A 16075-nucleotide genomic window follows, 5' to 3' on the forward strand; every position below is an offset into this window, starting at 1 on the left:
CTTATCCCTCAAATAAGGCAATAGGAGTACAGAAGTAGTCATTTATTACAAATACTACAGTACTTAGAAGAATTACCATAGACTTAAGGTAATTAGTACGGTTGTAGTTCGACACTACACCATAGTATTATTTCATTTTCCCATTACATTCACTTCGTGAACATTCACACGACGCACAGTAATGTAGAAACTATATTTTTGGTTAATGATAGTCAGAATTGGGAAAAAAGACACTCTTACAAGAGCCACACATACAGACACTAGATGCCTTGGTAGAAGGATACGATTAGTAGGAAACATAGGGCTTCCTAGGATCATACAAAACATTTTTATACTTACAGTTCATATACATTTTTATACTTACAGTTCATATACATTTTAAATACTTACGGTTCATATACATACAAATACTTACATACAAATTAAGACACTAAAATACTTATGATCTCACCAGCTTTAAAGTTGATACTCTCTTTCAAAATAACTTGTATCCTCAGGTCAACCATAGGCAGGTACCGAATCAAGGTTCAGAGAAGATGGTGCTCGTTCAAGACGCATCTTTCATTTTGATTTATGCTTTAGTGTTTATCAAAATTTGATAGAACTCACTTGTATTAAAATTGTATTAGTAATGCAATGGATGATGTTGTTGCTTGTTTACTACTTTTCATTGTTGTGATACTGTACATGACATCCTCCGCCCTAGAACGTTTCCTCCGTTCATGGTTTTGGGGTGTGACACATATACACCATAGGAGTGTTAGAATGCTAAAAACCCTTCAAATATTTCATTTGGGTGTTATATTAAGGATTTACGATCTAATTAAAAACTTATCTTTCTTCTTTTTCAGATGTATGGCCCAAACAACGCTCCTGGCTCAACCTCCAACAACAACTCCTCGAACCCACTCTCGCTCCTGAAATTTTGTGGGAGGGTCACTTTTGATGGATCCAATTTCAATGATTGGATTAGAAACATTAGAATGGCCTTGCGATATGAGGATAAGGAACACATTCTTGACAAGGAACTCATCGAGATAAATGAAGAAACTGCTACTCCTGAAGAAATGGCTGAGTATAAGCGACCAAAGTGTTGTGCGTTATGGGGGCCACTATGACTCCCGAGTTGCAGTGGTTCTATGAGGATTTTTGGCCTTACGAGATGTGCCAGGACTTGATGGAAAAGTACCATCAAAGAGCACGTCAAGAGAGGTACGAAATTGTCACCTCATTCATAACAACCAAAATGAAGGATGAAGAGTCCATCACGACCCACCTATAAAGAATGTAGAGGTATGTGGATCATTTGCTCAATTTGAATGTCAACTTTGATGAAGAGCTAGCTATAGACATAGTCTTACACTCTTTGCCTCCTTGCTATGATCAATTCAAGATGACTGATCATTTGAGCAAGGAGGAAGTCACCTTGATCAAACTTCAAGGTTTTTTAACAACTGCTGAAAGTCGATTAAAAGGCAAAGATGTTGAATCTACTCCTGCTGCTACCCCAGTCCTGGCAATTGGACATGGAAAGGGTAAAAAGAGGAAAGCTCTCTCTAAGAAATGGAAGGGAAAGTCTCATGATGTATCTTCTTCTAGTGGATTTTAAAGGTAAAACCAGTTCTCCCCCCCCCCCCCCTCCCTGCGTCCTCAGATCCAAAAGAAGCAACGTTCTTCTACTGCTATGAAAAGGGGTATTGGAAGAGAAGCTGCCTGAAGTACTTGCAGGACATCAAGGATAGGAAGATAAAGCCCACCTTCACAGGTATTTATACTATTCCATCTAATAACTCATCACATGCTAGTTCTTGGGTCCTTGATATAGGATGTGCTTTTCACATTTGTTCTGATTTGCAGGGGCTAAGAAGAAGTAGGGGCGTGGAGCATGGGAAGGATGAACCTGATAATGGGAAAGAGGAAATTGTCGCTTGTTACCAAGATCACAATTTACTCTTTAGTGCTTAGTAGTGGGTTAGGTTTAGATTTGAATGATTGTTGCTACTCGTCAGAGATGAAGAGGAATATTATTTATTTTCATGGTTTGTACAAACAAAGCTTTAGATATTCCTTTAATAGTGAAAGTGGTTCTATAAATGCTTCTTATAACGGTACTTTTTATTTTGAAGCATTTTCTTGTAATGGTGTATACGAAACTGTGATGGTTGTAGATAACTTAGGAAATAATGTATTGCATATTGATTCATCTAATGATTTAGACAAGGCATACTTGTGGCATTTTCGTCTTGGACATGTCAACAAAAAACGCATAACCCTACTCCAATAGGATGGAGTGTTGCAGTCATTTGGCCTAAATTCAGATGACTCGTGCAAGTCTTGTTTGCTTGGAAAGATGACTAAATCACCTTTCACTGGTACTTATGAAAGAGGTGAGGGATTGTTGGATCTCATACAAACAGATGTGTGTGGGCCCTTCAGATCCACCACAAGGGATGCAAGCCACTTATATGTGACTTTTACAGATGATTATATCAAATATGGATATATCTACTTAATCAAACACAAGTCGGAAACTTTTGAAAAGTTTAAAGAGTTTAAGCAAGAAGTGGAGAATCAATTGGGCAGGAAGATAAAGATGCTCAGATCTAATAGAGGTGGTGAGTATCTTAGTATCGAGTTCCACGACTATCTTAAGGAGTGTGGAATTGTTTCACAATTGACGCCACCTTGGACACCACAGCTTAATGGTGTGGATGAGAGGCATAATCAAACCTTGTTGGACATGGTTCGTTCCATGATGAGTCGAGCTTCGCTACCAATTTCATTCAGGGGGTATACCTTAGAGACTGCAACCCATATCCTTAGTCTATTCCCAAATAAGAAGGTTGCCAACACACCTCAGGAGATGTGGACGGGAAAGGTTCCCTCGTTAGCACATATGAAGGTTTGGGGTTGTGAAGCTTTCGTAAGAAGAGAGACTCACGACAAGCTTGAACATCGTAGTGAGCAGTGTATTTTCATCGACTACCCACAAAAACCCTTTGGATATTTGTTCTACAGACCTAGTGATAACGTGGTCTTCGTAGCAAGAAGAGGGAACTTATATTCCAAGAGGACAGTGGGAGGACAATTGATCTTGAATATATTCAAGAATCAAGCGGTGAAGGAACCTCTAACACTAGCGCTCAACCTGGGGAAGAGATTCTTGTTGAAACTTTTGATGAGTCATTACCTCTTAGTCGTTCCACTCGAGTTAGAATGGCATCGGAGTTTTATGGTTTTCATATTACTACGGACGGTGATACGTTTATCAGTGATAGTACACTGGTAAATTTGGATGAGCCTTCTAGCTACAAGGAAGCCATGGAGGGCCCTGAGTCTGCCAAATGGAAAGAGGCAATGGACAACAAGATCCAGTCCATGTATGACAATCAAGTTTGGAACTTGGTTGACAATGTACCAGGTTGAAAGACAATAGGGCGCAAGTGGATCTTCAAGAAGAAGAACGACATGGATGGAAAGGTACACACGTTCAAGGTACGACTGGTTCCGAAGGGCTTTACTCAAACCCCAGGGATTGACTATGATGAGACCTTATCACCAGTGGCCAATATCAAGTCTATTAGGGTTATGTTAGCCATCTTTGCATTTCATGATTATGAAATTTGGCATAAGGATGTAAAAACCGCTTTCCTTAATGGGAAGCTAGCTGAAGATGTTTACATGTGTCAGCCATAGGGTTTTGTGGATGCTAAAAACCCAAGTAGAGTGTGCAAGCTTGATAAATCCATATACTGATTGAAGCAAGCTTCTCGCAGATGGAATCTTTGCTTTGATGAGAAAGTCAAAAAGTTTGGTTTCTCTAGAAGTGAGGATGAGTCCTATGTATACGTCAAAGCTAGTGGGAGTATAGCTTGATTTCCAGTATTATATGTTGATGACATACTGCTCATAGGAAATGACGTTCCAACCTTGCAGAAGGTTAAGTCATGGCTTGGGAAGTGTTTCGATACGAAGGATCTACGAGAAGCTGCTTACATTCTGGGAATAAGGATCTTGAGAAATAGGAGTAAAAGATTAATAGGACTTAGTCAAAGTACTTACTTGGAAAAGGTGCTAAAATGTTTTAGCATGGAGAATTCCAAGAAAGGGGAGTTACCAATCCATAGCAATACCAAACTGAGTAAGTGTGACATCCCCAATTTCACAGCCAGAAAAGACCGATTTCATTTATGCTTTTATAATAAAATTAGAGTAATCTTTCAAAAAGTGTAGCAGAATTTGTCCCCAAAACAAAATATGATAAAAATATTTATCAAAGCATTTCTTAAAGAAATGTATTTTTCATTTCATTACAAAACTTGGGATATCAACATCGATTCAGACCAAAAACATAAACAATACAATATAGGCCTTACAATAGTTATTTACATCTACTGGTCTATAATCCAAAATCTCTCATCATCGTCCAACTATGCTCTTGTTCCACTACTTGTAATACGGAAAGCTGAGTGGGCCAGGCTTGGGAGCCTGGTGAACATATATGGTTTTCAACCCACAAATAATAAATTTATTAATTTCATTAACTAACAATAAATTTATTAATTTCATCAACCAACAATAATCTTGATTACCCGTTCCCGTTATCCTCACTTTACGTCATCATTAATGTTTAGCCCAAAAACACTTTTCGCATACAAGCTCCGTTTTCGACGCACTTTATATGCACACGTAGGTATGACCGTGCTCTACAACTTTCGTTTAGACTCCGTCGGCTAATTTTGAATTTATTTTTAAAGTTATATTTTTAATAAGCCGGGATAGGAAAAGTCCGTTAAAAATTCATAACTTCTTCATCTGATGTCCGTTTTTGTCTGTCTTTTTACCGTTAAACTACTATCGACGAGATCTTCGATTCTCGTTTAGGTTGTGTCGGCTAACAATCGCTCGATTTATATTTCGAGTTCCAGGCTGAACGTTGTTATCCCAAATTTTATAAAATTCATAACTTCCTCATACGAAATCAGATTTGGACATTCTTTTTATGCACGCTCTCGATTTAATATATACTACAACTTTCATTTAGATAAATAAGGCTAAAAATTACTTTATCGAAAAATTACCTTTTACGTCACACAACGTCGTGTCGCTTCTGTCACGGAACTTCGACAGGTCATAACATCTTTGTTATAACTCGGATTTCGGTATTCTTTATATCTCTGGAATCCTTGTTTTGACCACTACAACTTTCTTCATGGATATCGGGTTTATCTAACATTTATTTTTGACACTTATTTTTTATCCTTAATTTATTAAATCGTAATAATTAAGTATAAAGCACATAAATTCACATAATTCCCAAATAATTCATCTTTATTACTTCAAAATGATTTACAATGGTTGACCTACACTATTACATCATCATTAATGCTTAGCGCAAAAACACGGGCATTACAATTCTCTCACCCTTAGGATGATTCCGTCCCCATAATCGTACATCAACAAACAAATGCGGATAGTGACTCATCATGTCACTCTCCATTTCCCATGTGAGATTGGGCCCATTCGTATGTTTCCATCGCACAAGCACTAAATCGACCTTCTTACGTCGCAACTTCTTAGTCTTACGGTCAACAATTGCCTCCAGTTCTTCAATTAACCTCTTGCTTTCATCCAACCTTAAAGAACTTTAAAGGGTTATGAATACCATCTAGTTCTTCTGGTAGTTCTAGCTTGTAAGCTTGGTTCCCAATCCTCTAAAGAACTTTAAAGGGTCCAATAAACCTTGGACTCAACTTTCCTCTTTTAACAAATCTTATAAGTCCCTTCAATGGTGAGACTTTAAGTAAAACCGAATCTCCAACTTTGAATGTTATCGGTTGTCTTTTCTTATCAGCATAGCTCTTTTGACGATCCTGGGCTGCTAACATCATTTCACTAATCACCTTCAACTTTTCAGCAGTCTGATGAACTATCTCAGGTCCCATAAACTGCTTTTCTCCAGCTTCAAGCCAACATGATGGCGTTCTACACTTTTATCCATACAAAGCTTAATAAGGTGCCATCTTGATGCTCGTGTGGAAACTATTATTGTAGGAAAATTCTACCAGAGGTAAATGTTCATCCTAGTTACCTTGGAATTCCAGGGTACATGCTCGTAGCATATCCTCCAATATTTGAATTGTTCGTTCGCTTTGACCATCAGTTTGTGGATGGTAGGCTATACATAGACACAACTTCGTACCCAATTCCTCTTGTAGACTTCTCCAAAACCTTGACGTAAAACGACTATCACGATCTGATACAATTGTTAAAGGAACACCGTGAAGTCTTATTATCTCTTTCACATAAGAATTTGCAAGTTTATCCATAGACCATTTTTCAGTGGCTGCTATGAAGCGTGCACTTTTAGTAAACCGATCAACGACCACCCAAATCATGTTGTGACCACTCTTCGTTCTGGGCAGTTTAGTCACAAAATCCATAGTGATGTCTTCCCATTTACCCATGGGTATAGGTAAAGGTTCTAAACTCCCATACGGTTTCTGATGTTGTGCCTTAACCCTCGCACATATCACACATTCGGCCACATACTTTGCAACATCGAGCTTCATCGTCGGCCACCGGTAGTAAGGTTTCAGATCCTTATACATTTTCGTGCTGCCAAGATGAATCGAGTACATGGTCTGGTGAGCTTCTTCCATCAGAAGATCTCTTATTCCTCCCATCTTAGGTAGCCAAATCCTATCTTGGAATGCCTTCAGTCCTTGACCATTTGTATCGAACACTAACATTTTTCCCAAACGTTCTTCCTTTCGGTCATTTTTCTCTATGGCTTCTTCTTGAGCTTTCTTGATACTTTCTACACTTGTTGAGACAATTTCGATTCTTAATGCCCTTGGCCTTTTCTTTTCAAGGCTCACTTTTCGGCTTAAAGCATCAGCTACGACATTTTCTTTACCAGGGTGGTAAAGTATTTCACAATCGTAATCCATAAGCAACTCTAGCCAGCGTCATTGTTGATGGGAATTATGCATAAGAACAATCATATGTGCTCATACAAACCCTAATACTTGGATCTAGGTTTCTCTATTGAACATGAAATGAATCCTAGATTTACAAACCCTAATCTAACCTATATAATTCGAAATAAACACTATAAGAACAGATCTAAGTGATTACCTCTTTCAATTGGCTTGAAATCCTTTTGATCTTCTTGTTCTTGAGCTTAGAGTCACAAGTGTAACTCCTCTAATGGCTTACAAACACCACAAGAAAGAAGGAAACTTTGAAAAAGGAGAGAGGATGCTTAAAATCGGCCTAGGGTTTCTCTTGGAAAGCAAGTGGTCGAAAATCAAAGCTTAGGGGTCTTAGTTATACTGTAGGGTGCTAGGGTTTCAGTCTAAACCCTAATGGACAGCTTAGTCACCAAGCAGCCCAAGGAACCTTCTGGAATGAGGCCTTGGACAAAAATATGATGATCCTTCATCATAATTTCCTTCCCCCCTTAGTCCATTAGGTTTTCTAGCCCAAAACCCAACTATCATACATTTGATAGTTTATGCCCCTTTATTCAATTAGTCTCTTTTAGTCACCAAATTAATTCATAATTAATTTATGACTAATACTAACTAAATAAATATTATTTCTCCTTTAATATATTATTCTAATAATATATTAATAAACCATTTTATCCTCTCTCTCTCATCAAATTACCTTGTCAAGTTGCTTCGGTGAAGGCAACCCAAAAGGACCATGCACAACCGGATCAAGTACATACAAAATATAGTTACGGGCTTAGACACTAATCCAACAGTTTTCTCATGTTCAATTCCTTCTGATTAAAGAGATACTGAAGACTCTTATGATCAGTGAAAAGTTTGCATTTTGTGCCATAAAGATAATACATCCATATCTTTAGGGCGAATACTACCGCTGCCAACTCCAAAGCATGAGTGGGGTAGTTCTTTTCATGTTCTTTCAATTGTCTCGATGCATATGCAATCACTTTATCCCTCTGGGTCATAACACAACCTAACCCAACTCTAGATGCATCGCTATAAACCACGAAGTCTTCAACTCCTTCGGGTACAGAAAGAATCGGTGTTTCACACAACTTCTTCTTTAACTTCTCAAATGCTTCCTCGTGCTTTTCACTCAAAGTATAAGCAGCTCCTTTATGGGTCAAAGCTGTCAATGGAGCAACTATCGAAGAAAATCCTTGGATAAATCTTCGGTAATATCCGGCTACTCCCAGAAAGCTTCGGATCTCCATGGGACTCTTTGGTTTTTCCCACTTTATTATAGCTTCAATCTTAGCTGGGTCAACCATGATCCCTTCTTGTTTAACCACATGACCCAAAAATTGGACTTCTTGAATTCAAAAATCACATTTGGAGAACTTTTCATAAAGCTTCTCCTTTTTCAGAACTTCTAACACTTCTCGTAGATGCTTGTCATGTTCCTGCTTGATTTTTAAATAAATCAAATGTTATCTATGAACACTATCACAAATTTATCGAGGAATGGTTTATGAACCCTGTTCATCAAATCCATGAATGCTGCTAGAGCATTGGTTAGTCCAAACAACATAACCAAGAACTCATAGTGTCCATATCTTGTTCTGAATGCACTCTTCTCAATATCGTGTTCTCTCACCTTTAGCTGATGATATCCTGGCCTAAGATCGATCTTCAATAAATAGCTCGAACCTTGCAGCTAATCGAATAAGTCATCAATCCTTAGCAATGGGTACTTGTTCTTTATTGTTTCCTTGTTCAGCTCTCTATAATCTATGCACATTCTCATGCTCCCATTTTTCTTCTTTACGAATAATATCGGAGCTCCCCAGGGTGAAGAACTAGATCTAATGAAACCGTTGTCCAACAACTCCTGAAGTTGCGTCATGAGCTCCTTCATCTCCGTCAGTGCTAATCGATATGGGGATTTTGCTATCGGTGTTGTTCCTGGTAACAAGTCTATTCGAAACTCTACTTGTCTATCATGGGGAAATACCGGAAGATTTTCGGGAAAGACTTTTGGATAGTCACACAACACTGGTATACTTTGCATATCCTTTTTCTCCTTCTTAGCATCGATCACGAATGCCAAGTATGAGGTGCATCCTTTAGATAAACATTTTCTGGCTTTCATTAGGGAAATGATTCCAGAATTTACTCGGTGCTTGTTTTCGTACACCATAAATGGATCTTTTCCAGGCAGGTTTACCCTCACTATCTTCTTCTTGCACAATATCTTGGCATCATTGGCGCTAAGGCAATCCATCCCCAGAACAATGTCGAAACTGTTCAACTCAATGGGTAACAACTCCTCATGGAATTCGTTTCCCTTCAAGTCGATGGCGATATTTTTAATGCAATCGCTAATAGGTATGAATTTTCCACTAGCAACTTATACTATTAGGGCATCATCAAGTTTTTCTATAGACAATGCTAGTCTTTCACCAAATTTATGTGATATAAAGGATTAATTTGCTCCGGAATCAAACAATAAATTGGCAGGCAATCCATTTACGAGAAAGGTACATGAAGCGACATTTGTTGCATCCTTTGCGGCTTCCAGTGTCATCTGGAAAGCTCTCGCCTTCGGCTTTGGTGGGAGATTGGGCCTTGTTGCTTCCTTCTTCTTCGGGCAGTCCCTCAAAATGTGCCCTTCTTCATTGCACCCATAACATACTTTCTTATTGAAGGTGCATTCATTGGCATAATGCCCACGCTTTCCACATTTATAACAAGTGACCTCCTCGCCACATTTCCCAACATGTTTCTTTTTACATTTGTCACACCATTTAGCTTCACCTCCTCTTCCTCTCGAACCAGACTTCAAGAATTTTCTTTTCTTGTTGGAACTTGAAGTTCCTTCAAACTTTCTCTTCTTGCAAACTTCATCCTTGTTGGCGGCTCTTCCCTTGATCATATCTTCACTAGACTTGGAAGCCCAGATAGCTGCCTCCAGAGTAAGTGCCTGATGCACTGGAACTGCATACTCCCATGGAAGTCCCTTTGCGTACATGTCGATTTTTGTCAACTCGTTTGGGACAATATGCAAAGCAAACTCCATTTTGTCTGTGAAGTTATTGGTGGGTTCACCGATGGACATGCTTCCCTTCTTTAATGTTGGAAACTAATTCTCTAGCTCAAGCATATTTTAGGCCGAGCGGTACTTGCGCTTGAATTGCACCAAGAACTCTACCCAAGTTAGTTGCAGTGGCTCATTAGGGCTTAGGGTCTTCCCTAGAGTGTTCCACCAGCGAACAGCGCCACCTCTGAATTGACGCATTGCAAATGTGGTTTGTAACTTGCCTTAGCAACCACATGTCATGAAGACTAATTCCAATTCCGAGATCCAATCTATTACTCCGACGGGATCTTCCTTTCCAGTGAAAGTTGACGACTTTCAAGTCAGAAAGTCTTTGTATTTGCATCCATTTCTCTCGAATCTGTCCTCTTGGTTATTCCTCCTAACCGCAATCGGTTCAATTTAACCAACATATCTACTGTAATTTCCTTCCTCTAACTGATCGTCATTTAATTCAGGTTGTTCAATAGGAATTCAAGGTTCACTCCTGTTGTTCAACAATAGTTGTCTCATTTCTTCCCTTTGTTCAACCATCATTGCCCGAACCATGGCTTGTACTACAACCATTGTGATTGGTTCTAGTGCAGCTTCTGCTATAGGCACATGTTCCATCACTTGGGGTTGAGGTTGTTGATTTCTATTTGCATTTCCAGCTCCACTTTGGGTTCTTTCCATTTTGATCTATACACCGAATTAAACGAAATTAGATCTTTATTCACGATAGATATTTAAATTCTCCTTATCACTCTGAAACATTACATGCTAGTTCTAATATCGTAGTCATACGCTTAGAATCTTGAACACATAAGGTTTCTAGATCCGGTTTCATTTATGATTTTAAAATAAAATCAGAGTAATCTTTCAAAAAGTGTTGCGGAATTTGTCCCAAAACAAAATATGATAAAAATATTTATCAAAACATTTCTTAAAGAAATGTATTTTTCATTTCATTACAAAACTCAGGATGTCAACATCGATACAGACCAAAAGCATAAATGATACAATATAGGCCTAACAACAGTTATTTACATCTACTGGCCTATAATCCAAGATCTCTCGTCATCGTCCAACTATGCTCTTGTTCCACTACCTGTAATACAGAAAGCTGAGTGGGTCAGACTTGGGAGCCTGGTGAGCATATATGGTTTTCAACCCACAAATAATAAATTTATTAATTTCATCAACCAATAATAAATTTATTAATTTCATCAACCAACAATAACCCTGATTACCCGTTCCCATTATCCCCACTTTATGTCCCTAAACACCTATCATAAGCGACCTAACCTAAGGATAATCATCGGGATGGACACTACTGCTAAGGGGATTCCTCAGCCATACATGTCCTTAAGGCAACCATGAGGGGGATGGAGTATACTGGTGAACACATCGTTCACAAACACCTACAGGTTGCGAGCTTGCTAGCATTCCACTGGACTATCTAGAAATGTTCGTGGTCGTCATCTATACTCCGCTAGATGACTAGAACATCAACAACTTCAAGGCCTCTAATCATTTTATTTCATCACACATCAACTATTTCATTTACCCATGTTATACCCAACATATTTGTAGATAAAAAATACATATACAGTTTAAATCATTCTAAACATGTATAAAATATTCATTCAACATCCATCTCAAATAAACAAACAATATATATACACACATAGCACGTATTTTATATAAAATACTTCATATCTATGTGTAAGATGAAAATGACTATACACTCACCTGATAAGATGGTGATTGGACAACACTTCGTCCCTTAAAATAATCTTTGTCGATAAAATCGGAAGGTTTACTCAAAAACCGAGCTCTGCGCGGGCAGAGTTTCGACTCGAAAAACTCTTTTTCTTGGAGACTTCAGGCTCTTCGAGGCTTTCTTACGATGGTAGTATGGTACCCTAGGCTTGGGGGGTTTTAGTGTGGCTTAAAAGGAAGTAAAAGGTGTAAGAGTGAAAATTTTGGCAAAAGGAATCGGGTAGCCTCGAACCCCTTTTATAGGTGGCTGAAACCCCTCATTACGATTGGCGTAACTTTTTGGTACACGGGGCGTACTACTTTGTTCAGCTCTTCGATGGGCGTACTCTCGTACGCTTGGCGTAGGGAGGACGTGCCACCTGATCGGATTTCGAGCATCGGACGCATCACAACTATAGACACGTGTCTGTCATGCGAAGGAGTAGGGCGATGTGGCCAACTTCCGACCGTGTACACGAGTACGCTAAGAGTACTCCTGTACGTTGGGCGTACTCCCCTGATTTTTATTTTTCAAACTTCAAAAATTTATAACTTTCACATACGAGCTATGTTTCCGACGCTCTTTATATGAACGCGTAGGTATGAACGTGCTCTACAACTTTCGTTTAGACTTCGTCGGCTAATTTTGAATTTATTTTTAAAATTTATATTTTTAACAGGTCAGGACAGGAATGTCTGTTAAAAAATTCATAACTTCTTCATCCTATGTCCGTTTTTGTCTGTCTTTTTACAGTTAAACTACTATCAACGAGATCTTCGATTTTCGTTTAGGTTGTGTTGGCTAAAAATCACTCGATTTATATTTCGAGTTCTGGGCTGCACGCTGTTATGCTAAATCTTAGAAAATTCATAACTTCCTCATACGAAGTCAGATTTGGACATTCTTTTTATGCATGCTCTCAATTTAACATGTACTATGACTTTCATTTAGATCGATAAAGCTAAAAAGCACTTTATCGAAAACTCAATTTTTACGTCTCACAACGTCGTGTCGATTCTGTCGCGAAACTTCGACAGGTCATAACTTCTTCGTTATAACTCGGATTTCGGTATTCTTTATATCTCCGGAATCCTTGTTTTGACCACTACAACTTTCTTCATAGATATCGGTTTTATATAATATTTATTTTTGACGCTTATTTTTTATCCTTAATTTATTAAATCATAATAATTAAGTATAAAGAACATAAATTCACATAATTCCCAAATAATTCATCTTTATTGCTTCAAAATGATTTACAATGGTTGACCTAGACTATTACATCATCATTAATGTTTAGCCCAAAAACACGGGCGTTACAGTAAGACTCAGAGTCTGAGTACCAATGCCGAGATAGCAGAAATGAGTCGAGTGTCATATGCTTCCGTCGTTTGCTCAATCATGTACACTATGACATGTACTCGCCCTAATGTGGCTTTTGCGTTGATCATGGTAATTCGATATCAAGGGAACCCGGGTAAAACTCACTGGATAGTATTTAAGAATATTCTTAAGTATCTACGAAGGACTAAGGATTAGGTCCTTGTGCTTGGTGGCAGTGATGACTTGAGAGTTACAGGGTATAGTGACACCAGCTTTCAGACTGACCGAGAAAAATTCCACTCTTAGTTAGGCTGGGTGTTTACCCTAAATGGAGGAGCAGTGACTTGGAATAGTTCCAAGAAGGAGACCGTGGCTGATCCAATGTGCGAATCAAAGTACATAGTTGCGAGCGAAGCGTCGAAGGAGGCTATATGGTTGAAGAACTTTATTGGAGACCTTGGAGTTGTACCAACCATAAAAGAGACCATGGAGATCTTCTACAATAATGAAGGAGCGGATGCCTTAGCCAAGGAACCAAGGGATCAGTGCAGATCCAAACATATCGACAGAAAATACCACTTCATCAGACATCGGGTAGAAGGACTCTCCATCGTCAAGAGGGTATCGTCAGAAGAGAATCCTGCAAATCCCCTCACAAAGGGTCTGAGTAGGATTAAGCATGTTCAGCATACGAGGAGCATTGGTCTGATGGACGATATTAGTTTTATTGATTAGATTGATATTTTAGAAACTTGTAATAGATAAATGTTATTAAGATTTGATGGTTAAGTAATGGAAGATTTATTTATGAGTAAAGTTTACTATCTTGTGTCAATTGTTTACTATTGTTTTATTTTTGCATGTTTTACTTCCTAAATAATGGGATTTTTCAAATTATCCACAGTCGATCCTACTTTGGAAGTAAGTAATAAATTAAGGTTGTCATGAATTGGCTTGTAGATTGTCTAAGTGATTAGATATATAAAAGGTTTGATGCAACGTTCATGAGTACTCCTAAAATTGGATTTAAGTATTGGATTAAACCCACGCTCATTTGAATTACTTCATGGAATTTATCACGAGTAATTGTGAGATAATAATATTGTATAATCTTTAAACCGAGATATATTAGTTGTTGTTTACGAGTTGGTTGAGCATTGATAATGCGTAAACGCATCAGTAACTTGATGTTATAAAACGTATTGTTGTCTACTTGATTTGATTGTAGCATGGTCCTTTTGGGTTGCCTTCACCATAGCAACTTGACAAGATGAATTTTGGAGAAAGAGGTTAATAAATGATTTATTAACATATTATAAGAATAATATATTAATTAAAAAAATTATATTATTCAATTAGTATTTAATCAGAACGTAATTTGGAATTAATTATGGGATTAAAGGAACTGATTGAAAGTACGGGGACTGGTTTTGCATGTCAATGATTGTCGTAAAGTTGGGCTAATGGACTCCTTAAGAAAGGGAGTGGAAGAAATCTATAGGAGGCCCTATAGGATTTCGTCCAAGGCTTATGGGAAGGAGGTCCATGGACTACTTAAGGCCTAAGCAATCAAATTAGGGTTTCCACCTAAAAACCCTAGCAGCCTCAGCTATATAAAGACCCCTTGGTATGTGATTTTCAGCCTAAGCATTCTAAGAGAAACCCAAGTCGATTCTCATAGTGTTCTAACCTATTTCTCACTCATCCTTTGCTATTGGTGTTTGTGACTCCATTAGAGGTACAAGACTTGAGATACTAGATCTTTCAAGAGTCAAGATCATCCGGGGAATTCTTGTTATTACGAGATAGCAAGCAAGGTAACATTCTAACCCTAGTTTTCATATAGATATCGAAAATTGTATGCTAGTATTAGGGTTATCGCTTTGGAATTTCTATTTACATGTATAGCTAGAGAAAAACTTAGATGCAAAGAAATGAGGGTTGCATGAGCACATAGGAATGTTGTTATGCTCAAAACACTTCAACATAAACGCTAGAGTTCGTATCCATCGGGGATTCTAACTACTACCTTTAAATAGATTGTTAGGGTAAACCCGAGAGCCATTTATTCTCTTCCTCACAATCGTCCGTACTATGTCTCTCTTACTTTCCAAATCTGAAAATCACAACCTCTTTCCTAGGGTTGGTGATTTTCGAATAAACCTAAATTTGCGGGTTCCTCCTTTTACTATTTGGTGTGTGGGATTGATTCTGTTAGAGAGGGTCTTCTTTGGATCCTTCCTTTTGCAACAACATGGTAGTCACACGATCACAAACAAGAGAATCTAAGGTTAGTAATCTTTTCTATGATGTTTTTCAAAGTATGTTGCTATAATAGTAAAACATAGATTATGGGTTGCATGTGCACTTAGGTATATCAAGTTTTAATTTTTTTTCACTACCTATGACTTGTGTACTTGATGCTAATAATCCCTAATACTTAAAATTATATATTTAGTAGTGAGTAACTCGATATATAAAGCTTAAAAATATTTTTCCTTTCTCATAATATAAAATAATGGTTTAATGTTAATGAAATATATTTCCTAACTTAATTTATTAATATATTTTGTTATCATTAAATAAAAAAACTATGTATAACAAACTGTATATTCAATAATTATGTATTAAGTTCATATATATATATATATATATATATATATATATATATATATATATATATATATCACCTTAAATTTCTTAGGATGGAAGATGTGGGGTGTGATAGCAATGATGTATATAGCATATATTACATATTTTATCATGGAAAATACCATACCTAGTCCATGGTATGAACAGTGTGGCAAGAAAAAAATCACAAAAATAATTCTCATGCTTACTTCTCTCTCTCTCTCAAACTCTTCCTCCCTCTCTTTATCTCTCTTTTCTGTCTCTTTTCTCTCTCTTCCTTGCAAAATGAGAAATTTCATCAAATAACCAAAGGAAATGGGG

Source organism: Lactuca serriola, chromosome 6 (genome assembly GCF_051521515.1).
Source record: "Lactuca serriola cultivar US96UC23 chromosome 6, Lser_US96UC23_V15, whole genome shotgun sequence".
Taxonomy (NCBI): Eukaryota; Viridiplantae; Streptophyta; class Magnoliopsida; order Asterales; family Asteraceae; genus Lactuca; species Lactuca serriola.